The sequence below is a fragment of the Muntiacus reevesi genome, chromosome 3 (assembly GCF_963930625.1).
Source record: "Muntiacus reevesi chromosome 3, mMunRee1.1, whole genome shotgun sequence".
NCBI classification, from domain to species: domain Eukaryota; kingdom Metazoa; phylum Chordata; class Mammalia; order Artiodactyla; family Cervidae; genus Muntiacus; species Muntiacus reevesi.
In genome coordinates this window covers 195670056-195695894 of record NC_089251.1, presented here as the reverse complement: position 1 = coordinate 195695894, position 25839 = coordinate 195670056, and the positions used below count along the sequence as shown (strand labels likewise).

Here is a 25839-nt window from a genome sequence, read left to right as displayed (position 1 = left end):
GGATCCCCTGATCTGCTGGTTAGAGACACACGTGCTGGACTTCCAGCTGGCATCTGAAGTAGAAGGCAGTTTAGCTGCGCCGAGCCCAGAGGTTTTCCAAATGTGTTCTTTCAGCCTTTGCCCTTAGTGAGAACTTTGCAAGTTAGAGTCCCAAGCAAACTAACTAGCACATTCAGCCTGAAAAAATATCAAGCTTTGTTTTCACTGCAACACATTTAATTTATATCCATCATTTTGCAGATGGAACTTCTGGGTTAGAAAAGTATTATTTTATTGAATAGATTATTTTTGTGGGTGTGAACATTGCACCATTAAACAACCTATTCAGTCTATTCAATCTATTCAGTAAGCCATTCAGCTTGACTTATCTGTCTTCTTTGCAAAGATATCATGAGGCATTGTATTAAGTACTTTCCTGAAGTCCAGATCTAAAATTGATATAGTTTTCCCTTGCTTGAGTAATCTATGGGTCCTCTCAGAGAAAGAAACAAGCTTAAGTCTTTTCAATGAACTTCCCTTAAGCCCCACTGATCAATATTTTATATATATATGGCTTCCAAACACTGGGATTTGGGAAAGTCCCCAGGTGGCAATATTGTAGTCAATTGAGGAATTTATTCACTGTACAGATTCCTAGTCTGTATCTCAGGGAAGCTATTTCAATAGATCAGGGGTGCACTTGGGGATCTAATTGTTTCACAAGCTCAAGCTCTGATGAAACTTTAATGTGAACCAGATACGGGTGACTGATGTTGGTCAATGGTTCTGAATTATGTTGGCATATTGGAATCAACTGTTCACTCTTTTTTATCTACACAGGACTGTTGTATCACTGGAGGCTCTGGTATACAACTGGGTACAATAGAATATTGAAAGGAAATTTAGTAAGCAATGAATGTCATTTGAAAAATTTTCTCAGGTGTCTCTGAAATCATCTTTCCTTGTTCACTAAGGACAAAAGTTCTAAGTACTTAGAAACTAAACATCAGTTTAATAGAGTAATTAAATTAATAAAGATTCTTAGTTGTAAATGGAAAAAAGTATCATTGATTATATGAAAGAAAGATTTATATTACGGTATTTTGCAACATATAGAATTTCTAATGAGTTACAGAATCAAGATTGGATACTAACTAGCCAAGAACAGTGTGAATGACAAAAATGCTCACCCACATTTTTGGACTTTGCTAATAAAAATGCTTCCCATCACTGACTCTGGATACATATGATGCTAGGGGCCCATAAGTAGAAACGCTACCATAACTGACCCAGAAAATGCAGTCTCTGGCCTAGATCTGGTAGCACGGTTTCTGACACAAAGCCAAGCTGCTCACTTTCCCCCTCTACTTCTGCAGAGTACAGTCCATAGAATTCAGGTACAAAAGAATACATAGCTCTTTCTCTGTAGTACCTGTAGCACAAAAACGAATACTGGGGACGGAAATGCTTGAGTCAGGGTGTAGTGTCAACCCCATCAGCCTGGGCCATAGAACAGTGTCTTAGATTGAAGTCAGGCAGATCATGTTAGCATGGATCTACTTTCAAAGGTTGTTTGTTTGCATCCAGACTTTCATGTGTCTCAGTCTTCAAGATGCCTTAATGTCTCAGCTTCCTAATTTTTTAAATCTCATATTCCTTGGGTTATCCAATCATCTTTGTAATCAAGGAAACTCAAGTTGGAGAACTAAATAAAACAAAAACCTTAGTCTTTGTTCCTCCACAGTAAGGAATTTTAATGTGCTAATTTTTAAATACACATTCACTTACATGTGTCAAATTGCAGGTGTACACATATTGAACAGCAGTCAGGGTCCTAGAGGCTTTGCAGAGTTGTCTCAGTTATTATTAACTCCTAAATCTTAATTTTTTTTCTGATTTGCATTGTAGGCTTCTTCTAATATAAGAAATAATTTTGCTGCTCAATAAATTTATTAAGCTGATGATTTAAGCTTCATGTGGGTCAAAATTAGCCCACAGGTGAATGACTCAATACTTTGTTCATTATAAAAATAAGATCTTTAATAAACACATATGAAAGCAAATATGTCTATTCTATTCAGAACTAAATACATAAATAGCTACACTAAAGTAAATAGGGCCACTGCTCTTTGGTTCTGGAATTGAAAATGGTAACAGGATGATGCAAATAAAGTGTGGGGTTTCCATGACAACCTACATTCCCTGAAGCTATAAAAACCACTTTTGCTTTAGGGGTTCTTTGGTCAATTTATAATAACTGATAACAGTTCTATTTCTGGAATGAATGAATGACTCACTGCCTATTTATGAAGAAGAATAATTTGGTTCTGATGTATATGTTGGAGCCATCTAAGAAGTGTCTCTGATTTACATTCTAGGAAACTTACCTGTGAAGAACAATTCACTTTACCGTTTTTGAAATGATTATCCACTTAGGTGACTTATTTCCTAGATATAAATTTATTCAAATGCCACTTAGAGGAATAGTTATCTAATGTATCCATGGCAGCTGCTTCCTATACCAAGCAATCATTAATGTAAGCATTTACAAAAAAAAAAAAAAAGATGGAATGGATAAATAAGGTGATTTCCTTTTCTGGTAACGCAAAGTGAGAAGTTGCTATAAAATTCACTGCCTCCTTTGATTGAAACGTAATTGGCTGGGAAAGCAAAGCTGAGCAGCTCAAATGCGAAGGTCTAAACTTAGGAGGCTTTATTAGCAGGGGTGCTTTGTCCTCCTAATACCTCCTTCTGGATTCAAATGAATCTAAGAATTTAACATCCTCAAAATGGAGAGGGAGTTACAGGGCATCACATCTGCACTCCTTTTCACACACATCATGTTATTCTTACTTGAAGGACACACTAAGCTGGCTTGCAATTAGAGAAAGCCTTCACCAGCTAAGCCCTTTTGGAAAGCATGCACCGCACGCATTTCCCTCCAGCCTCATTTTGGTCCCTTCTGGATGCAATTTGACATTTAAACAATCAACAGGATGACAAATGTGGACAGGACAAGCAGGACCTCTTAAATGGCAAAAATTTACAAAAGACTGTACTTAAGGTGATTTCTCACATTGAAACCAGCCTATTGGGATGATGGGAAAATAAGAGAAAAAAGAGACTAGGGAGGTTGAGACTAATGGACACAGAGATAGATGTCTGCAGCATCTTACAGAGAGACAGGAGGACAGGAATGAGGCAGGTGTGGCAGCCTGAAAATGGAGGGCATGAAAAAGGCAGTGATTGACTGATGCCAATTGTCTGCATGATTTTTAGGTACTCACTTGAATTACTCAATTACTGATCATACACAAAGCTTCTATTGTTTAATGGGCCATTCTTTTGCATTCTTCAAGTTCATTGTCAGTGTTTAATAACATATGGACTGTTACCTGACATGCTGCAGAAGATGAAGTGATGTTATAATTGCCCTAGCTGACAAAATGAAACACAAACAGGATAAGTGAGATTTTAAAAGCCAAGCTTTTATTTCTCCCTTATTTAACTTTTAATTGGGAACATTTAGCTTTTATTTACTCTAAACAGTAATGACTTTTTGTCAAACAATGATATATCTCTTTAATGGCAAGGATAATATTCTACCTGCAGAAAGAAGGAAATATTGGATCTTGATGCTTTCATTTATTTATAAGGTTCAATTTGCTCACTTCTTTAAATTGCACTATATTCCTGCTCTGCTCCTGGATATTTACATAAAATTCAAAAGCTCTTGCTAATTACATTTGTTAAGTTTTCCTTAAGGCGGAAATCTGAGACTACTTTCAACATCTCAAATTCCAAACTAGAGATGATCCAGCAGTTTTACATCAAGCATAGTGAACTGAAAGCAAGGAAGACCCTATATTGGTCCTCCTGTAAAAATCTTTTCTTATAAATATGCCCATACTTTTCCATCACTAATAATATGTCGTCATTTACTTTTTCTTCATGAAAGGATAGCCCCTGAATTTTAGATGACAAATCTGAGATTTTGAGATATTAATGATGACTACGTAGTTAGAACATGAGTCAGGACTTCCAATCCAGTATGTTCTCTATTGCCTCAGGGCAGGATATGGCTGACAACACTGCAACACTGCTCACAAGTCCATTAACGTGGGTGACGGCTCGCTGAGCTTGAACTCTGAACTTCGTTCCTCTAGTGAACTCAGGTACATGCCCACCTTAATCCATCCACAGAATCCTAGAATTCTGGCCTTACTTCTATTAGGACTATCATATTAATGTTTGGAAAGATCATTTGATATAACTCAGTCAGAGATACCAAAGGAACATTTCATGCAAAGATGAGCACAATAAATTACAGAAATGGTATGGACCTAACAGAAGCAGAAGACATTAAGAAGAGGTGGCAAGAAGACACAGAAGACTATACAAAAGACTTTAATGGCCCAGACAATCACGATGGTGTGATCACTCACCTAGAGCCAGACATCCTGGAATGCCAAGTCAAGTGGGCCTTAGGAAGCAACACTATGAATAAAGCTAATGAAGGTGATGGAATTCCAGATGAGTTAATTCAAATCCTAAATGATGATGCTATGAAAGTGCTGCACAGAATATGCCAGCAAATTTGGCAAGCTCAGCAGTGGCCACAGGACTAGAAAAGGTCAGCTTTCATTCCAATCCCAAAGAAAGGCAAAGCAAAAGAAAGTTCAAACCAAACAATTGCACTCATCTCACACGCTAGTAAAGTAATGCTCAAAATTCCCCAAGCCAGGTTTCAACAGTACCTGAACCGTGAACTTTTAGAAGTTCAAGGTAGATTTAGGAAAGGCACAGGAATCAGAGATCCAATTGCCAACATCCACTGGATCATCACAAAGCAAGAGAGTTCCAGAAAAATATTTACTTCTGCTTCATTGACTCTGCCAAAGCCTTTGACTGTGTGGATCACAACAAACTGTGGAAAATACTTCAAGAGATGGGAATACCAGACCATCATACCTTCCTCCTGAGAAATCTGTATGCAGATCAAGAAGTAAGAGTTAGAACTGGACATGGAACAAGAGACTGGTTCCAAATTGGGAAAGGAGTATGTCAAGACTGTATACTGTCACCCTATTTATTTAACTTATATACAGAGTACATCATGAGAAATGCCAAGCTGGATGAAACACAAGCTGGAATCAAAATTTGCCAAGAGACATATCAATAACCTCAGATATGCAGATTATAACATCCTTATGGCAGAAAGTGAAGAGGAACTAAAGAGCCTCTTGATGACAGTGAAAGAGAAGAGTGAAAAAGTTGGCTTAAATGTCAACATTCAAAAAATTAAGATCATGGCATCTGGCCCCATCACTTTATGGCAAATAGATAGGGAAACAATGGAAAAAGTGACATACTTTATTTGGGGGGACTCCAAAATTAATGCAGATGATGAATGCAGCCTTGAAATTAAAAGACATTTGCTCTTTGGATGAAAAGTTAGGACCAATCTGGACCAACTATTAAGAAGCAGAGACATTCCTTTTCTGACAAAGGTTTGTCTAGTCAAGGCTATGGATTTTCCAGTAGTTATGTATGAATGTGAGAGTTGAACTTTAAAGAAAGCTGAGGACCGAGGAACTGATGCTTTTGAATTCGGGCCTTGGGAAAGACTCCTAAGAGTCCTTTGGACTGCAAGGAGATCACAGCAGTCAATCCTAAAGGAAATCAGTCCTGAATATTCATTGGAAGGACTGATACTGAAGCTGAAGCTCTAAGACTTTGCCCACCTGATGAGAACTGACTTATTGAAAAAGACCCTGATGCTGGGAAAGATTGAAAACAGGAGAAGGGGACGACAGAGGATGAGATGTTTGAACGACAGCACCAACTCTGTGGACATGAGTTTGAGCAGGCTCTGGAAGGTGGTGATGGACAGGGAAGCCTAACTTACTGAAGTCCATGGGGTCTCAAAGTGTTGGACACGACTGAGCAACTGAACTGAATGAAATAACCCAGATTTTTAAGATGAGAAGTCTGAAGTTCAGATAAAGAGGAACAGTGATTATCCAAGTCAAACAACTGCCTACATGAATGGGCAGGCATTTAATTGTGGTTCTCTAATCAGTGTAAAGTTTCCTCTGAAAATCATCAGCTCCTTAACAGTTGTTTATGTTGTATGGAATTAGGGTATTTCTGAAAATGTTTCTTTATGATGGAGGAGGTAAGATGGCAGAGGAATAGGACGGGGAGACCACTTTCTCCCGTACAAATTCATCGAAAGTACATGTGAATGCTGAGCAAACTTCACAAAACAACTTCTGATCTCTAGCCGAAGACATTAGGCACCCAGAAAAGCAGCCCATTGTCTTCAAAAGGAGGTAGGACAAAATATAAAAGATAAAAAGAGAGACCAAAGAGCTAGGGATGGAGACCCATCCCAGGAAGGGAGTCGTAACAGAGGAAGTTTCCAAACACCAGGAAACCCTCGCACTGGTGGGTCTGGGGGAACTTTTTGAATCTCGGAGGGCAACCTAACTGGGAGGAAAAATAAATAAAACCCACAGATTACATGCCTAAAAGCAACTCCCAGCAGAAAAGTACCCCAGACGCCGGCATCCGCCACCAGCAAGTGGGGGCAGGACGGAGAGGAGCCGGCGGCATTGCTCAGGGTAAGGACTGGGCCTGAGTGCCCTGAAGGCCATCGGAGGGAGCTAATGTGAGAGAGCAACTTAAACTGTGGGACAGCAAGAGAGAGAGAGAGAGAGAATTAACCGCCTGAACACGCTGCCGGCCGTTCTCAGAACAAAGGGACCGAGCAACCCCAGAGAAGAGCTAGCCGGCGGCAGACCGGCCCAGCCCCGCCAGAGGCAGGAGGCAGCGGGGAGGGGAAAGGGGCAAACTCGGCCCAGAGACGGCACCCCTACCACACTGCAGACAGGCCCCCAGTTTCCAACCAAAGACTTCCTGAGATTCTGGATGGTCGACATCCGCCGGGAGGGTCGTGGCTAGAGACCAGCCCCACAGAAGAGACAGAAGGCGCACCCGACCGGCGCGGAAACTGAGGCCTGGCCCGCGGAGGGGAGAAGGCGCCCCGCACCCGGGAGAGGGCGCCCATCAGGCCCCTGGCTGCCTGAGCTGCTCGCCGGGGAAGGCACGGAACGCGGGCACAGCTGAGTCCGCGCTTTGGTGGAGGACCCGAAAACTGGAACCGCGCGCCACGCAGGGCCCGCTCCATACAGCGCGGCCGGGAGCCTGAGCAGCGCAGGCGGGGAGAGCACAAGCCGAGAGCGGGGCAAGCCCAGGGAGGCCGGAACGCGGCGGGTGCTCCCCACACACAGCGGGGTCTGCCCGCAGCGCCCCCTCCCCGCAGGAGGACGGAACCAGCGAACCTGAGCAGGAGACCGCCGCTGCCTGTGCCAGGGCGGGAGTCAGACACCGAAGAGACGGCAGACAGAAGCCAAACAAACAGAGGGAGCCGCCTCAGAAGGGACCGCTGCAGCAGATTAAATCCCGGTGGGTGACACCGACCACACCGGAAGGGCCTGTAGATACCGAGAAGTGTGAGCTGGAACGAGGAGCTATCTGAAACTGAGCCCAACCCACACTGACCGCAACAGCGCCAGAGAAATTCCTAGATATACTTTCACTTTTTTTTTAATTAATTTTTTTCTTTTCTTTTTTAAAAAAATTTTCTCTTTTATTTTCTTTTAAAATTCCCTATTACTCCTCCATTACTGCTTAACTTTCATTTTCATATATTTTTACTATTTTTTTAATTTGAAAAATTTTTGTTCTTTTTTCTTTTTTTTTCTCTTATTTTCTTTTAAAGTCCTCTGTTACTCCTCTATTACTCCTTAATTTTAATTTTAATTTCACTATAAACTTGCAAAAAAAAATAAATAAGAGGCCCTGTTTTTAAACTGAACTTCATATATATTTCTAATTTTTTGTTGTTTTTGTTTTTGTTTTAAATATTACATTTTCAAAAGTCTAACCTCTACTCTAGATTTTTAATCTTTGTTTTTCAGTATTTGATATCAATATTGGGCATTTAAGAATCCAATATTCAGTACCCATTTTTACTCAGGACTGTGTTGATTACTCTTTCCCCCTTTTGACTCTCTGTTTTCTCCCTCAGATCACCTCTATTTCCTCCCTCCCCCTTCTCTTCCCAATCCAATTCTGTGAATCTCTGTGGGTGTCTAGGCTACAGAGAACACTTTGGGAACAGAGAACTGTGTAGATCTGTCTCTCTCCTCTTGAGTCCCCCTTTTCTCCTTCTGCTCATCTCTATCTCCCTCCTCCCTCTCCTCTTCTTCATGTAACTCTGTGAACCTCTCTGGGTGTCCCTCATGGTGGAGAGTCTTTTCACCATTAACCTAGAAGTTTTATTGTCAGTTCTGTATAGTTGGAGAAGTCTTGAGATTACTGGAAGAATAAGACTGAAATCCCTAAGCAGGAGACTTAAGCCTAAAACCTGAGAAAACCAGAAAACTCCTGACTACAGGGAACATTAAGTAATAAGACACCATCCAAAAGCCTCCATACCTACACTGAAACCAACCACCACCCAAAAGCCAATAAGTTCCAGAGCAATACATACCACGCAAATTCTCCAACAACGCAGGAACATAGGAACCCTGAGCGTCAACCTTCAGGCTGCCCAAAGTCACACCTAATAAATAGACCCATCTCAAAACTCATTATTGGACACTCCATTGCACTCCAGAAAGAAGAGATCCAGTTCCATGCACCAGAACACCGACGCAAGCTTCCCTAACCAGGAAACCTTGACAACCCAATAGTCCAACCCCACCCACTGGGTGAAACTTCCACAATAAAAAGGAACCACAGAACTCCAGAATACAGAAAACCCACTCCAGACACAGAAATCTAAACAAGATGAAAAGGCAGAGAAATACCCAACAGAAAAAGGAACATGAAAAATGCCCACCAAGTCAAACAAAGGAGGAGGAGATAGAGAATCTACCTGAAAAAAAATTTAGAATAATGATAATAAAAATGATCCAAAATCTTGAAAACAAAATGGAGTTACAGATAAATAGCCTGGGGACAAAGATTGAGAAAATGCAAGAAATGTTTAACAAGGACCTAGAAGAAATAAAAAGGAGTCAATTAAAAATGAATAATGCAATAAATGAGATCAAAAACACTCTGGAGGGAACCAAGAGTAGAATAACAGAGACAGAAGATAGGATAAGTGAGGTAGAAGATAAAATGGTGGAAATAAATGAAGCAGAGAGGAAAAAAGAAAATAAAGAATCAAAAGAAATGAAGACAACCTCAGGGACCTCTGGGACAATGTTAAATGCCCCAACATTTGAATCATAGGAGTCCCAGACGAAGAAGACAAAAAGAAAGGTCATGAGAAAATACTCAAGATAATAGCTGAAAACATCCCTAAAATGGAGAAGGAAATAGCTACACAGGTCCAAGAAACCCAGAGAGTCCCAAATAGAATAAAACCAAGGTGAAACACCCCAAGACACATATTAATCAAATTAACAAAGATCAAACACAAAGAACAAATATTAAAAGCAGCAAGGGAGAAACAACAAATAACACACAAAGGGATTCCCATAAGGATAATAGCTGATCTATCAATAGAAACCCTTCAGGACAGAAGGGAATGACAGGACATACTTAAAGTAATGAAAGAGAGTACTTACTACCTAAATTACTGTACCCAGCAAGGATTTCATTTAGATATGAAGGAGAATTCAAAAGCTTTACAGAGAAGCAAAAGCTGAGAGAATTCAGCACCACCAAACCAGCTCTTCAACAAATGCTAAAGGATCTTCTCTAGACAGGAAATGCAGAAAGGCTGTATAAACGTGAACCCAAAACAACAAAGTAAATGGCAATGGGACCATACCTATCAATAATTACCTTAAATGTAAATGGGTTGAATGCCCCAACCAAAAGACAAAGACTGGCTGAATGGATACAAAAACAAGACCCCTATATATGCTGTCTACAAGAGACCCACCTCAAAACAAGGGACACATACAGACTAAAAGTGAAGGGCTGGAAAAAAATATTTCATGCAAATGGAGATCAAAAGAAAGCAAGAGTCACAATACTCATATCAGATAAAATAGACTTTAAAATAAAGGCTGTGAAAAGAGACAAAGAAGGACACTACATAATGATCAAAGGATCAATCCAAGAAGAAGATATAACAATTATAAATATATATGCACCCAACATAGGAGCACTGCAATATGTAAGGCAAACATTAACGAGTATGAAAGAGGAAATTAATAGTAACACAATAATAGTGGGAGACTTTAATACCCCACTCACAACTATGGATAAATCAACTAAACAGAAAATTAACAAGGAAACACAAACTTTAAATGACACAATGGACCAGCTAGACCTAATGGATATCTATAGGACATTTCACCCCAAAACAATCAATTTCAACTTTTTCTCATGCGCACACAGAACTTTCTCCAGAATAGATCACATCCTGGCCCATAAATCTAGCCTTGGGAAATTAAAAAAAATTTGAAATCATTCCAATCATCTTTTCTGACCACAGTGGGCAGTAAGATTAGATCTCAATTACAGGAAAAAAAATTATTAAAAATTCAAACACATGGAGGCTAAATGACACACTTCTGAATAACCAACAAATCATAGAAGAAATCAAAAAAGAAATCAAAATATGCATAGAAATGAATGAAAATGAAAACACAATAACCCAAAACCTATGGGATACTGTAAAAGCAGTGCTAAGGGGAAGGTTCATAGCATTACAGACTTACCTCAAGAAACAAGAAAAAAGTCAAATAAATAATCTAACTCTACACATAAAGCAACTAGAGAAGGAAGAAATGAAGTACCCCAGGGTTAGCAGAAGGAAAGAAATCTTAAAAATTAGGGCAGAAATAAATGCAAAAGAAACTAAAGAGACCATAGCAAAAATCAACAAAGCTAAAAGCTGTTTTGTTTGTTTGTTTGTTTTGAAAAAATAAACAAAATTGACAAACCATTAGCAAGACTCATTAAGAAACAAAGGGAGAAGAACCAAATTAACAAAATTAGAAGTGAAAATGGAGAGGTCACAACAGACAACACTGAAATACAAAGGATCATAAGAGACTACTACCAGCATCTCTATGCCAATAAAATGGACAACTTGGATGAAATGGACAAATTCTTAGTAAGTATAACTTTCCAAAACTGAACTAGAAAGAAATAGAAGATTTTAACACACCCAACACAAGCAAGGAAATCGAAACTGTAATCAGAAATCTTCCAGCCGACAAAATCCCAGGACCAGATGGCTTCACAGCTGAATTCTACCAAAAATTTAGAGAAGAGCTAACACCTATCTTACTCAAACTCTTCCAGAAAATTGCAGAAGAAGGCAAACTTCCAAACTCATTTTATGAGGCCACCATCACCCTAATTCCAAAACCAGACAAAGATGCCACAAAAACAGAAAACTACAGGCCAATATCACTGATGAACATAGATGCAAAAATTCTTAACAAAATTCTAGCAAACAGAATCCAACAACATATTAAAAAAAATCATAAATCATGACCAAGTGGGCTTTATCCCAGGAATACAAGGATTCTTTAATATCCACAAATCAGTCAATGTAATACACCACATTAACAAATTGAAAGATGAAAACCATATGATTATCTCAATAGATGCAGAGAAAGCCTTTGACAAAATTCAATATCCATTTATGATTAAAACTCTCCAGAAAGCAGGAATAGAAGGAACATACCTCAACATAATAAAAATTATATGTGACAAACCCACAGCAAGCATTACCCTCAATGGTGAAAAATTAAAAGCATTTCCCCTAAAATCAGGAACAAGACAAGGGTGCCCACTCTCACCACTACTATTCAACATAGTCTTGGAAGTTTTGGCCACAGCAATCAGAGCAGAAAAAGAAGTAAAAGGAATCCAGATAGGAAAAGAAGAAGTAAAACTCTTGCTGTTTGCAGATGACATGATCCTCTACATAGAAAACCCCAAAGACTCTATCAGAAAATTACTAGAGCTAGTCAACAAATATAGTAAAGTTGCAGGATATAAAATTAACACACAGAAATCCCTTGCATTCCTATACACTAACAATGAGAAAACAGAAAGAGAAATTAAGAAAACAATAGCATACACCATTGCAACAAAAAGAATAAAACACTAAGGAGTATATCTAGCTAAAGAAACAAAAGACCTATACATAGAAAACTATAAAACACTGATGAAAGAAATCAAAGAGGACACAAACAGATAGAGAAGCATACTGTGTTCATGGATTGGAAGAATCAATATTGTCAAAATGACTATGCTACCCAAAGCAATCTATAGATTCAATGCAAACCCTATCAAGCTACCAACGGTATTTTTCATAGAACTAGAAAAAATAATTTCACAATTTGTATGGAAATACAAAAAACCTCAAATAGCCAAAGTAATCTTGAGAAAGAAGAATGAAACTGGAGGAATCAACCTGCCTGACTTCAGACTATACTACAAAGCCACAGTCATCAAGACACTATGGTACTGGCGCAAAGACAGAAATATAGATCAATGTAACAGAATAGAAAGCCCAGGGATAAATCCACGAACCTATGGATACCTTATCTTCGACAAAGGAGGCAAAAATATACAGTGGAAAAAAGACAACCTCTTTAACAAGTGGTGCTGGGAAAACTGGTCAACCACTTGTAAAAGAATGAAACTAGAACACTCTCTAACACCATACACAAAAATAAACTCAAAATGGATTAAAGATCTAAATGTAAGACCAGAAACTATAAAACTCCTAGAGGAGAACATGGGCAAAACACTCTCCAACATGAATCACACCAGGATCCTCTATGACCCACCTCCCAGAATATTGGAAATAAAAGCAAAAATAAACAAATGGGACCTAATGAAACTTAAAAGCTTTTGCACAACAAAGGAAACTCTAAGCAAGGTGAAAAGACAGCCATCAGATTGGGAGAAAATAATAGCAAATGAAGCAACAGAAAAAGGATTAATCTCAAAAATATACAAGCAACTCCTGCAACTCAATTCCATAAAAATAAATTAACCAATCAAAAAATGGGTCAAAGAACTAAACAGACATTTCTCCAAAGAAGACATAGAGATGGCTAACAAACACATGAAAAGATGCTCAACATCACTCATTATCAGAGAAATGCAATCAAAACCACAATGAGGTACCATTACACGCCAGTCAGGATGACTGCTATCCAAAAGTCTACAAGCAATAAATGCTGGAGAGGGTGTGGAGAAAAGGGAACCCTCTTACACTGTTGGTGGGAATGCATACTTGTACAACCACTATGGAAAACAGTGTGGAGATTTCTTAAAAAACTGGAAATAGAACTGCCATATGACCCAGCAATCCCACTTCTGGGCATACACACTGAGGAAATCAGATCTGAAAGAGACACGTGCGCCCCAATGTTCATCGCAGTACTGTTTATAATAGCCAGGACATGGAAGCAACTTAGATGCCCATCAGCAGACAAATGGATAAGGAAGCTGTGGTACGTATACACCATAGAATATTACTCAGCCATTAAAAAGAATTGATTTGAATCAGTTCTAATGAGATGGATGAAACTGGAGCCCATTATACAGACTGAAGTAAGCCAGAAAGATAAAGACCAATGCAGTGTACTAACACATATATATGGAATTTAAAAAGATGGTAACGAACAAACCTATATGCAAAACAGAGAAAGAGACACAGAGGTACAGAACAGACTTTTGGACTCTGTGGGAGAAGGCGAGAGTGGAATGTTTCAAGAGAACATCGAAACATGTATACTATCAAGGATGAAACAGATCACTAGCCCAGGTTGGATGCATGAGACAAGTGCTCAGGGCTGGTGCACTGGGAAGACCCAGAGGGATGGGGTGGGGAAGGAGGTGGGAGGGGGGTTCGAGATGGGGAACACATGTAAATCCATGGCTGATTCATGTGGAAAAAAAAAAAAAATGATATACAGTAGGAAACCTAAACTATAGTGCCCCTTGACCACTACAAAAATCAAGACCATTTGAGCACCTAGGTTAGTGCTATACATATAAATAGAATTTTCTGCCATGTTGGAAAAGTTCTGTATCTGTCTAGCCACTAGACCCTTATAAGTATTGATAATTTGAAAGATGGTTAAGTGAGCCTAAAAGACTAAATTCTGAATTTTACTTAATACTTGTTAATTTAAATAGAAATTTAAATAGCCAAATGTGGTTAGTGGCAACCAAATTGGACAGCATATACATAGATGCTTTGGTTTCCTTGAAATAAATTTTGACTTTTTCATAAAACAAAAAACAAACAAAAAAAATGTTACTTTCTATGGAGAAAATATTAATTTGGGAAAAAAGCATAACTTTCCTATCTAAAAGATTTTTACATGCATGAATTTGTTAGTAAAACAAATAAAAACTGTTTCCATGCAGGGAGAAGTTAAATTTGAGAAGAGTTTATTTTGGAAATACTTTAAATTTGCAGAACAAATTATCTATGAATGTGTTCATTTGAATTCCTGTAGAACTTTAAAGAAATCCCACTTCCTTATTTGTGCCAATTTGTGAGAAGCAGGCAATAGTTTGTAACATAAATTCTCAATACTTTTGCATAACAAAGAACTTTGCTGTTTTCTGAACACAGCGACCATTAGAATACAAAGTATATATGGAAACAATTTATTTCACAAACGGAAAAATAGAAAAAAAAAAAAAAAAGACCCTTGGGCTTACTAAAAGCACAATTTCTTCACTCCTTGCCTTGTGATCTGTCGGCACTCATAAACCCACAAGCAAAACAGACAGAGATACTCTCCCTCCCCTTCCTCTTGTCCTTCTTTGTCCTATTTCACCCTAATGGAAGGGGTCTGAGGGACTGTGCAGTATTGTCATCACTGTTTTAATTTATGGCTGTAGAGCTAGGGCTTAACTCACAAGAGACAACCCATCACAAGAGCTACACAAAACAACCTCTTCTGCTGCTATCATTGCTGTTCACAACTTAGAATTTAGAAACTAATTCGGATGTTAAAAGAATTGAAGTAAATATTATTAACTTTAAATCATAGTAGCCTAAACCAGCATCATATAAGCATATATATATATAAGAGAACATTATTCCTAAGAAGCCCCTCTCAATCACACCTGAATTTATGCTTATCATAGGTGACTCTAGATGGGTTTATAGATAGTTTCAGGATGAGCATGTAACCAATCACTTAATTAGAGTATTAGAACTTTCAATTCCACCACCCAGACCTTCAGAGAGTAAAGAGGAGGCAAAAACTGAGTTCAGTTGCCAATGGCCGATTATTAAATTGTTGTAAAGAGCAATATTGCATAGGAAACTGCAATGTTAGATCCATGAATCTAGGCAAATTGGAAGTGGCCAAACAGGCGATGGCAAGAGTGAAAATTGACATTTTAGGAATCATAAAACTACAATGGACTGGAATGGGTGAATTTAACTCAGATGACCATTGTATGCATTACTGTGGGCAAGAATCCCTTAGAAGAAATGGAGTAGCCATCATAGTCAACAAGAGCCCAAAATGCAGTTTATGGATGCAATCTCAAAAATGACAGAATGATCTATGTTTATTTCCAATGCAAACCATACAATATCATAGTAATCCAAGTCTTTGCCCCTGACCAGTAATGCTGAAGAAGATGAAGTTGAATGGTTCTATGAAGACCTATGAGATATTCTAGAACTAACACCCCCAAAGGATGTCCTTTTCACTATAGGGGCCTGGAATGCAAAAGAAGTAAGTCAAGAGATACTAGGAGTAACAGGCAAATTTGGCCTTGGAGTATATAACGAAGAAGGTCAAAGGCTAAAAGAGTTTTGGCAAGAGAGTGCACTGGTCATAGCAAACACTCTCTTCCATCAACACAAGAGAAGACTCTACACATGGACAACAGCAGATGGTCAATACTGAAATCAGATGGATTATATTCATTTCAGCCAAAGATGGAGAAGCTCTACAAACTCAGCAAAAACTAGACTGGGAGAAGACTGTGGCTCAGATCATGAAGACCTTATGGCCAAAATCAAACTTAATTGAAGAAAGTAGGGAAAACAACTAAACCATTTAGGTATCACCTAAATCTAAATCAAATTCCTTATGATTATACAGTGGAAGTGTATAATCATACAATCTAATTCAAGGGATTAGATCTGATAGATGGAGTGCCTGAAGACCTATGGATGGAGGTTTGTGACATTGTACAGGAGGCAATGATCAAGACCATCCCTGAGAAAAACAAATGAAAAAAGGCAAAGTGGTTTTCTGAGGAGGCATTGCAAATAGCTGGGAAAAGAAAAGATGCAACAGGCAAAAGAGAAAAGCAAAGATAAACCCATTTGAATGCAGAGTTCCAATGAATAGCAAGGAAGATAAGAAAGCCTTCCTAATCTAACAATGTAAAGAAATTGAGGCAAACAAGAGAGTGGGAAAGACTAGAGATCTCTTTAAGAATATTAGAGATATCAAGGGAATATTTCATGTAAAGATGACCACAATAAAGGACAGAAATGGTATGGATCTACAGAAGCAGAAGATATTAAGAAGAGGTGGCAGCAATACACAGAAGAACTATACAAAAAAAGATCATGACGCAGATAACCACAGTGGAGTGATCACTCACCTAGAGCCAGACATCCTGGAATGTAAAGTCAACTGGGCCTTAGGAAGTATCACTATTAATAAAGCTAGTGGAGGTGATGGAATTCCAGCTGAGCTATTTCAAATCTTAAAAGATGATGCTGTGAAGGTCCTGCACTGAATATGCCAACAAATTTGGAAAACTCAGCAGTGGCCAAAGGACTGGAAAAGGTCAGTCTTCATTCCAATCTCAAAGAAAGAGAAAGCCAGAGTGTTCAAACTACCACACAATTGCACTCATCTCACACGCTAACAAAGTAATGCTCAAAATTTTCCAAGACAGGCTTCAACAGTATGTGAACTGTGAAATTCCAATGCTCAAGGTGGATTTAGAAAAGGTAGGGGAACCATAGATCAAATTGCTAACATCCATTGGATCATTGAAAAAGCAAGAGATTTCCAGAAAAATATTTACTTCTGCTTTTTTGACTCTGCCAAAGCCTTTGACTGTGTGCATCACAACAAACTGTGGAAAATACTTCAAGAGACGGGAATACCAGACCATCATACCTTCCACCTGAGAAATCTGTATGCAGATCAAGAAGCAAGAGTTAGAACTGGACATGGAACAACAGACTGGTTCCAAATTGGGAAAGGAGTATCTCAAGACTGTATACTGTCACCCTGCTTATTTACCTTATATGCAGAAATACCAGGCTGGATGAAGAACAAGCTGGAATCTAGATTGAAGTGAGAAATACCAATAACCTCAGATATGCAGATGACACCACCCTTATGGCAGAAAGTGAAGAAAAACTAAAGAACCTCTTGAGGAAAATGAAAGAGAGAGGGAAATTGGCTTATAACTCAACATTCAGAAATCAAAGTTCTTGGCATCCGGTCCCATCACTTCGTGGCAAATAGATGGGGAAACGATGGAAATAGTAATACACTTTATTTTGGGGGGGTTCCAACATCACTGAAGATGGTGACTGCAGCCATGAAATTAAAGGACACTTGTTCCTTGGAAGAAAACCTATGATCAACGTAGACAGCATATTAAAAACAGAGACATTATTTTGCCAGCAAAGGTCCATTTCTCATAGCTATGCTTTTTCCAGTAGTGAAGTATGGGTGAAAGAGTTGGACTATAAAGAAAGCTGAGTGCCGAAGAATTGAAGCTTTTGAACTATGGTGTTGGAGAAGACTCTTGAGAGTGCCTTGGACTGTGGGGAGCTCAAATCAGTCAATCCTAAAGGAAATCAGTTCTGAATATTCATTGCAAGGACTGATGCTGAAGCTGAAACTCCAATACTTTGGCCACCTGATACAAACAACTGACTCATTTGAAAAAACCCTGATGCTGGGAAAGACTGAAGGTGCAAGGAGAAGGGGATGACAGAGGATGAAATGGTTGGATGGCATCACCGACTCAATGGACATAAGTTTCAGTAAACTCTGGGAGTTGGTGATGGACAGGAAGGCCTGGCATGCTACAGTTCATGGGGTCTCAAAGAATTGGACACAATGAGAGACTGAACTGAACTGAATCATTAAATTAATTACACTGATGTAGTCATGCCTACATAAAACTGCCTACATAAAAATTCTTAAACATTCAGGTTTGGACAGTCTCTGAACTGGTGAACCATGGCCAGATGGGTGAACACAATAAAGTGCTCAGAGGGTGGTGTGCCTGGAGAGAGAGCGTGGATGCTCTGCTCCTCGCACCTTCCCACTGCCCCTCACTCATGCGTCTCTTCCATCTGGCTGTTCCTGATTTGTATCCTTTATAACAAACTAGTGAGTAAAGTGTTTCCCAGACTTCCTGTGAGCTATCCTAGCAAATTACTGAACCCGAGGAGGGGGTTGTGAGAACCTCCTGACTTTACAGTCAGATATGTGGGTAGCTGGTAACTATGATCGGTGTCTGGAGCAGGTACAGGTTTGTGATACTAAGCTCTTGTCCTCTGGGGTCTCCAATAACTGAGTAGCTAGGCTCACATGTGAATTAAATTGTAGGACACCTGGTTGGCATCTGAAGAGGTAGATCATTAGATGGTACAGGGAAAACCCACACAATTGGTGACATACGTGTTGAAAGGGAAAACTTCTTAGAGTCATTTGAAAGTGAACGTTCAAGTCGCCCAGTCATGTCCTACGCTTGGTGATCCCATGTGCTATACAGTCCATGGAATTCTCTAGGCCAGAATACTGGAGTGGGCAGCTGTTTCCTTCTCCAGGGAATCTTTCCAATCCAGGGTTTGAACCCAGGTCCCCCATATTGCAGACAGATTCTTTGCCACCTGAGCCAGCAGGGAAGCCCAAAATTTAAGTAAAAATATTCTCAACCAGAAAGGGACTGTTTTGAAACATTTTGTAAATCCTCATGTCTTGACTTTTCCTGAAGAAAAAAGGAGTAAGGTTCTTGTGAAATTTAAATTATAAGAGTCAATGAAAGCATTTTTTAAATATAAAATTAAATGAATTTTGGTCTATGAAACTTCCCGGAGACATTTATTATTTTATTTTATAGACTTAATTTCTTTATATTTCTCTATCTCTGTCTGTCTCTTTCTTGCTGTCTCCTACATTTAATGACAAATGGATGTGTATTAGTAATACTTCTAGAAAAAGAGTCTACAGTAGTAGTCTAGATCTTTTCAAGAGATTATAGGCTGAAAGCTTGGTATGCAAGCAAATACCTGTAATAGAATATAATTTAAAATAAAATAGATATTATCTCTCCTCCTCTGAGAGATCACAGACAGCAAGCCATTTGAGGAAACAGATGATATTTTAGGTATTTATTTCATTTTGAAAAATGTAGGATATTTCAGTTCAGTTCAGTCACTCAGTACTCTCTGACTCTTTGTGACCCCGTGGACTGCAGCACGCCAGCCTTCCCTGTCCATCACTAACTCCCAAAACTTACTCAAACTCATGTCCATCGAGTCAGTGATGCCATCCAGCCATCTCATCCTTTGTTGTCACCTTCTCCTCCTGTCTTCAGTCTTTCCCAGCATCAGGGTCTTTTCCAATGAGTCAGTTCTTCACATCAGGTGGCCAAAGTGCTGGAGCTTCAGCTTCAGCATCAGTGCTTTAAATGAATATTCAGGACTGATTTCCTTTAGGATTGACTAGCTTGATCTTGCAATCCAAGGGACTCTCAAGAGTCTTCTCCAATGCCACAGTTCAAAAGCATCAATTCCTTGGCACTCAGCTTTCTTTATAGTCCAAATCTCACATCAATACATGACTGCTGGAAAAACCATAGCTTTGACTAGATGGACCTTTGTCAGAAAAGAAATGTCTCTACTTTTTATTTGCTGTCTAGGTTGATCATAACTTTTCTTCCAAAGAGCAAGCAGTTTTTAATTTTATGGCCACAGTCACCATCTGCAGTGATCTTGGAGCTCCCCAGAATAAAGTCTGTCACTGATTCCATTGTTTCCCCATCTATTTGCCATGAAGTGATGGGACCAGATGCCATGATCTTAGTTTTCTGAATGTTGAGTTATAAGTCAACTTTTTCACTCTCATCTTTCACTTTCATCAAGAGGCTCTTTAGTTCTTCTTCACTTTCTGCTATAAGGGTGGTGTCATCCATGGATCTGAGGTTATTTATGTTTCTTCTGGCAATCTAGATTCCAGCTTTTTCTTCATCCAGCCTGGTATTTCTGCATATAAGTTAAATAAACAGGGTGACAGTATACAGTCTTGAGATACTCCTTTCCCAATTTGGAACCAGTCTGTTGTTCCATGTCCAGTTCTAACTCTTGCTTCTTGATCTGCATACAGATTTCTCAAGTGGCAGGTATGGTGGTCTGGTATTCCCGTCTCTTGAAGTATTTTCCACAGTTTGTTGTGATGCACACAGTCAAAGGCTTTGGCAGAGTCAAAAAAGCAGAAGTAAATATTTTTCTGGAAATCTCTTGCTTTTTCAATGATCCAATGGATGTTGACAATTTGATCTCTGGTTCCTCTGCCTTTTCTAAACCCAACTTGAACATCTAGAAATTCATGGTTCAGGTACTTTTGAAGCCTGGCTTGGAGAATTTTGAGCATTGCTTTGCTAGTATGTGAGATGAGTGCAATTGTGGGATACTTTGAACATTCTTTTGCCCTTCTTAATTTGCATTGCCCTTCTTAAGAATTGGAATGAAAACCGACCTTTTCCAGTCCTGTGGCCACTGCTGAGTTTTCCAAATTTGCTGGCCTATTGAGTGCAGCGCTTTCACAGCATCCTCTTTTAGTATTTGAGTTGGCTCAGCAGACGCCCATCTGTGCCACGGACCTAGTCGTGCGTGCAGAGCAGCCCGCTCAGCTCCTTGGCTGTGGCTCTTCTCAGGCAGGCAGCCGGGGCGCCCCTCCTGGAGGAGGAGGAGAAGCAGGAGGAAGGCGGCGGAGGAGGAGTTGCGGAGAGGCTGCCAGAGCATGGCAGTCGCGCCGGTGCTGGGCGAGGAAGCGGAGCGGCTGCCACGGGAACGTCACAGTTGGAGACCATGTTTGAGGAGCGGTGGCTATTCCATTGTCCTTGGGAACAGGCTCTTGAGTAGTAGAGAACAAGGAACAAAGAAGAGACCCATCTCTGAAGGCCTGGGAGCCGAAGCCGTCTGAGCGTCAGCAAACCCCTGCAGGCGTCACCATGCTGTCCTGAAATCTTCCACCAGATTAATTCCACGTTTTCACCAGAATGAACTATGCAGCAGAAGTCTCCCGTAGTTTAGATTAAGCAGATCATCTTGCTGAATCAGGGATGTGACCACAGGTGAGTGCTGTGAGCTCTGCCTCAGCGTCCCCACTCATACAGAGCGGGTACTACTGTTGTTCCTCCCACCTTTAGCCTCAAGCACCCGTGTAGCTTTATCTGGGCAGCATTTTTAAGGACATCACTTTTATGAACACGTTGAAACCTCACCGCTAACTTGGATGATGGACACCTATACCTCTAAGACCACACAACTGATGAAGATGGAGTTGGGAAGCTGGTGAGCCAGAGCAAGTCTGGCTCCAGACAGTGACTCCAGAGGGGAAATGAAGCTGGAAAAACCCATGGATGCAGCCTTCCCTGCAGCCTGCCCAGATGTTCGAGGATAATATCCCCGAGAGAAATTGAGTTCCTCGGATCAGGTAACTAGTCAGATTGAAGAAAATCAGTCGTAAGACCTTCTGGGAATCTTGCAACTTGAGCAAAGATGACGCAGAATTCATGGTCGCACAAGAGCCAGCACTAGCCAACAACTTCAGGAAAGAGGAGTCCTTGTTTGGGAGCTGCTACCGGAAGGAGGTGGCCGGCTGTGATCTCCACGCGAAGATGAAATGGGCGAGAATCGACCCAAGAGCGAGCCTCCTGGGCACGCTGAAAAGACCGCTAAGCGCCAAGCAGAAGGCCGAGGACGGGTTCTCCTTGTCGTCGGCGCCCCTGGGGTTCAAGGACGTGCGGCCGCCGAGGCCCGTGCACTCCACATCACCGTGCGGCCACAACTACAGCCCCGCGCCCTGGCCGCTGCGCCCCGCTGCCGCGGAGGAAATGTGCGTCCAGATGGAGGTGCAGGGCAAGGCGCTGGTGCACTCGCCCGACCCAGGCTGGCCCTCAACGGCGTGCGCAAGGGCTTCAGCGACCTCCGCCAGGCCGACCCCGCGCGCCCGGAGCTGCCAGACCCGCTCGGGAGCCCCGTGTCCCCGGCCGGGGGCCTGCGCCTCGGCCTGGGCGAACACGCGCCTGTCGTCCTTTGACTGCTGGCTCAGGACCTCATCCGGTCCACTGTGCCTTTGGATGGCTCCTCCCCCGAGGAGGTCTCTGCCACCCCACCCCCGGCTGCCGGGGCCCCTTCCCCGGCCACCACCATGAGGACTGCAAGCATCCGGCCCACCCGGACCTCATCGCCGACCAGCCGGGGGGCGGCCTGCTGATGGGCCCCAGGGGGTCGTGCTGCAGAGCTTGCGGGGGTCCGGGTGGGCCCCGAACCCCACCCCCGCCCCCACCGCCAACATGCGCACACACACCGCGGCTACCCCCCTGCATTCTGATCTGAGCCGAAGGAACTTCGCGGGGCTGGCTGCCCAGGCGCCCACGTGGCTGAGAGCACGTGCTGCCACTTCAATTTCGACCCCAGCTGGGCCCCCAGGGTGGCCAGGGTATGTGACTCGGTGCAAAGCAGGGGCCCCACGGTGGTGACCGGCCTGACGGAGGAGCTCAAGAAGCTGGCCGGCAGGGCTGGCACTGGGGGCCCATGATACGCTGGGAGGCAAGTTGGTCAATGTGGCTGATGGCTCCTTCCTGCTGAGGGAGAGCTCCGACGGCCGCTCCCTGCTCAGCAAGAGCTTCCGCTCCCACCGCAGGACCCTCCACACCAGAATGGAACACTCCAACGGCAGGCTTAGCCTCGACGAGCAGCTCGGACGTGGTGGGACGCGGTCCACCGTGGACCTGATTGAGCGCTCCATCGGGGACTCGGAGAACAGGGCCTTCTGGGGCTCGGGCTCGCGCCTGCCGGGCTCCGCCACCCACCCCGTGGCGCTCACCAACCCCGGGTCGCGCTTCCTGCAGCTGCGCCCGCTGCAGGGCCTGCGCTGCTTCCATCCGCCAGTACCTCCGGATAGACCTGACCCAGAAGCTGCCCTGTCCAACGAAATGAAGCATTACCTACAGAAGCACCCCCGAGAGAGGACCGCAGCCCGGCATCGTGCACTGGGAGTAAGAAGAGAGGCTGAGGTGCAGTTTACAGACTTCGCCACCAGAATCTTCTGCTGCCACACCGTCATGTCAGTTTCATGTGGAAAAGAGTATCCAGCTCGTTTAGGGCTGGGTGCTGTCCGCGAGGGGTCTTGGGTTTATTTTGGTTCTTTAGAGAGGGAAGTCCTGAGGTGAGGAAGTGTGGAGTCTCTTCCATCAATGTGCAGAATAATCACAATGTGAATGATCAGGCTCTCCTTACTCACCCAACCCCAGTCCTTCGCTGCTGTCCACTGTGATTTTATGCATTAAAAGCGCATTTCATGTGTATCCAATCCTGAGTAAAGTTGAATGAAACTTTTGGAATGAACCTGTTATGTCTCTCTTTCAATGAACCATCTTCAAAGATAGTGTTGAGTCAGCATAGCCGTGTGATTAATCACAGAGTTTATACCTACACCAAAAATGATTTTTAATTTCATGCTCTACAAAGGTTTATTTACAATTGTGAACTGACATAACCTGGGGTAATGGAACGCAGGTCTGCTACATAGCTTTCTGCCACATTCATTTCTAAATTATGTTTGATGTTTTGCAGTCTTTTAGTTCTGAGAAATTGGATTTTTCTGTTGCCTTCATTTTCATATCATGGTTTGTCTGTTTTAATAAGTTGCCTTACATTAAAAAGTTGTAAAGAACTGTATACCACCAATTTTAAAATTGTTGCCTTTTCTGTCATTAAACTCTGGTACAAATTGACATAACATATAAAGACCTATGAAACTAGAACTATTAAAGAAATTATTAGATGATCTTAGTTTCCTGTGATAAGCAATTTTTTGTTATCTATACTTTCCTCTGGTGAAATGTTTTATCTATGGCTTCTTTAGCTTAGACAACACTGTCTTGGGTGAACTTGATGGAGAAATGCTTTTCATAAATCGATGAGATACTCTTGCAACATTAAAATCTATAAAGTTTAAAAAAAATTAGCTCAACTGGAATCCCATGCCCTCCACTAGCTTTGTTCTTAGTGATGATTCCTAAGGCTCATTTGACTTCATGTTCCAGGATGTTTGACTGCAGGTGAGTCATCACACCATCGTGGTTATCTGGGTCACGAAGATCTTTTTTGTACAGTTCTTCTGTGTATTCTTGCCACTTCTTAATATCTTTTGCTTCTGTTAGGTCAATACCATTTCTGTCCTTTATTGTGTCCATCTTTGCATGAAAATGCTCCCTTGGTATCTCTAACTTTCTTGAAGAGATCTCTAGTCTTTCCCATTCTATTGTTTTCTTCTATTTCTTTGCACTGATCACTAAGGAAGGCTTTCATATCCCTCTTTGCTATTCTTTGGAATTCTGCATACAGATGTTTATATCTTTCCTTTTTTTCCTTTGCCTTTAGATTCTTTTCTCTCAGCTATTTGTAAGGCCTCTTCAGACTACCTTTTTGCCTTTTTTCATTTGTTTTTCTCAGGGATGGTCTTGATCACCATTCCTATACAATGCAATGAATTTCCGTCCATAGTTCTTCAGGCACTCTGTCTATCAGATCTAATCCCTTGAATCTATTTGTCACTGCCACTGTACAATTGTAAGGGATCTGATTTAGGTGATACCTAAATTGTCTAGTGGTTTTCCTTACTTTCTTTAAGTCTGAATTTGGCAATAAAGAGTTCATGATCTGAGCCACAGTCAGCTCCTAGTCTTGTTTTTTCTGACTGTTTAGAGCTTTTCAATCTTTGGCTGAAATGAATATAATCAATCAGATTTTGGTATTGACCATCTGGTGATGTCCATGTGTAGAGTCTTTTCTTGTGTTTTTGGAAGTGGTTGTTTGCTATGACCAGTGCGTTCTCTTGGCAAACTCTACTAGCCTTTGCCCTGCTTCTTTCTGTGCTCCAAGACCAAATTTGCCTGTTACTCCAGGTATCACTTGACTTACTACTTTTGCATTCCTGTCCCCTATAATGTAAAGGACATCTCTTTTTTTTGGGGGGGGGGGTGCATTAGTTCTAGAGGGTCTTGTAAGTCTTCATAGAACTGCTTAGCTTCTTCAGCATTACTGGTTGGGGCATAGACTTTGATTACTGTGATATTGAATGGTTTTCCTTGGAAATAAGGAAAGATCAATCTGTCATTTTTGAAATTGTACCAAAGTACTGCATTTTGGACTGTTTTGTTGACTATGATGCCTACTCCATTTCTTCTAAGGGATTCTTGCCCACATAGTAGATATAATGGCCATCTGAGTTAAATTCACCCTTTCCGGTCTATTTTAGTTTTCTGATTCCTAAAATGTTGATGTTCGCTCTCGTCATCTCCTGTTTGGCCACTTCCAATTTGCCTTGATTCATGGACCTCACATTCCAGGTTCTTATGCAATATTGTTCTTTACAGCATCAGACTTTACTTCCATCACCAGTCACATCCACAGCTGGGCATTGTTTTTGCTTTGGCTCCATCTCTTCATTCTTTCTGGAGTTATTTCTCCACTCATCTCCAGTAGCATACTGCACACCTACCAACCTGGGGAGTTCATCTTTCAGAGTCCTATCATTTTGCCTT

At 41.2% G+C, this 25839-nt stretch overlaps 1 pseudogene; it reads left to right on the top strand.

The window, feature by feature from the left end:
- The first annotated feature begins 18489 nt into the window (after window positions 1-18489).
- LOC136164207 (suppressor of cytokine signaling 6-like) lies at window positions 18490-23230 on the top strand (annotated as a pseudogene).
- The last annotated feature ends 2609 nt before the right edge of the window (window positions 23231-25839 follow it).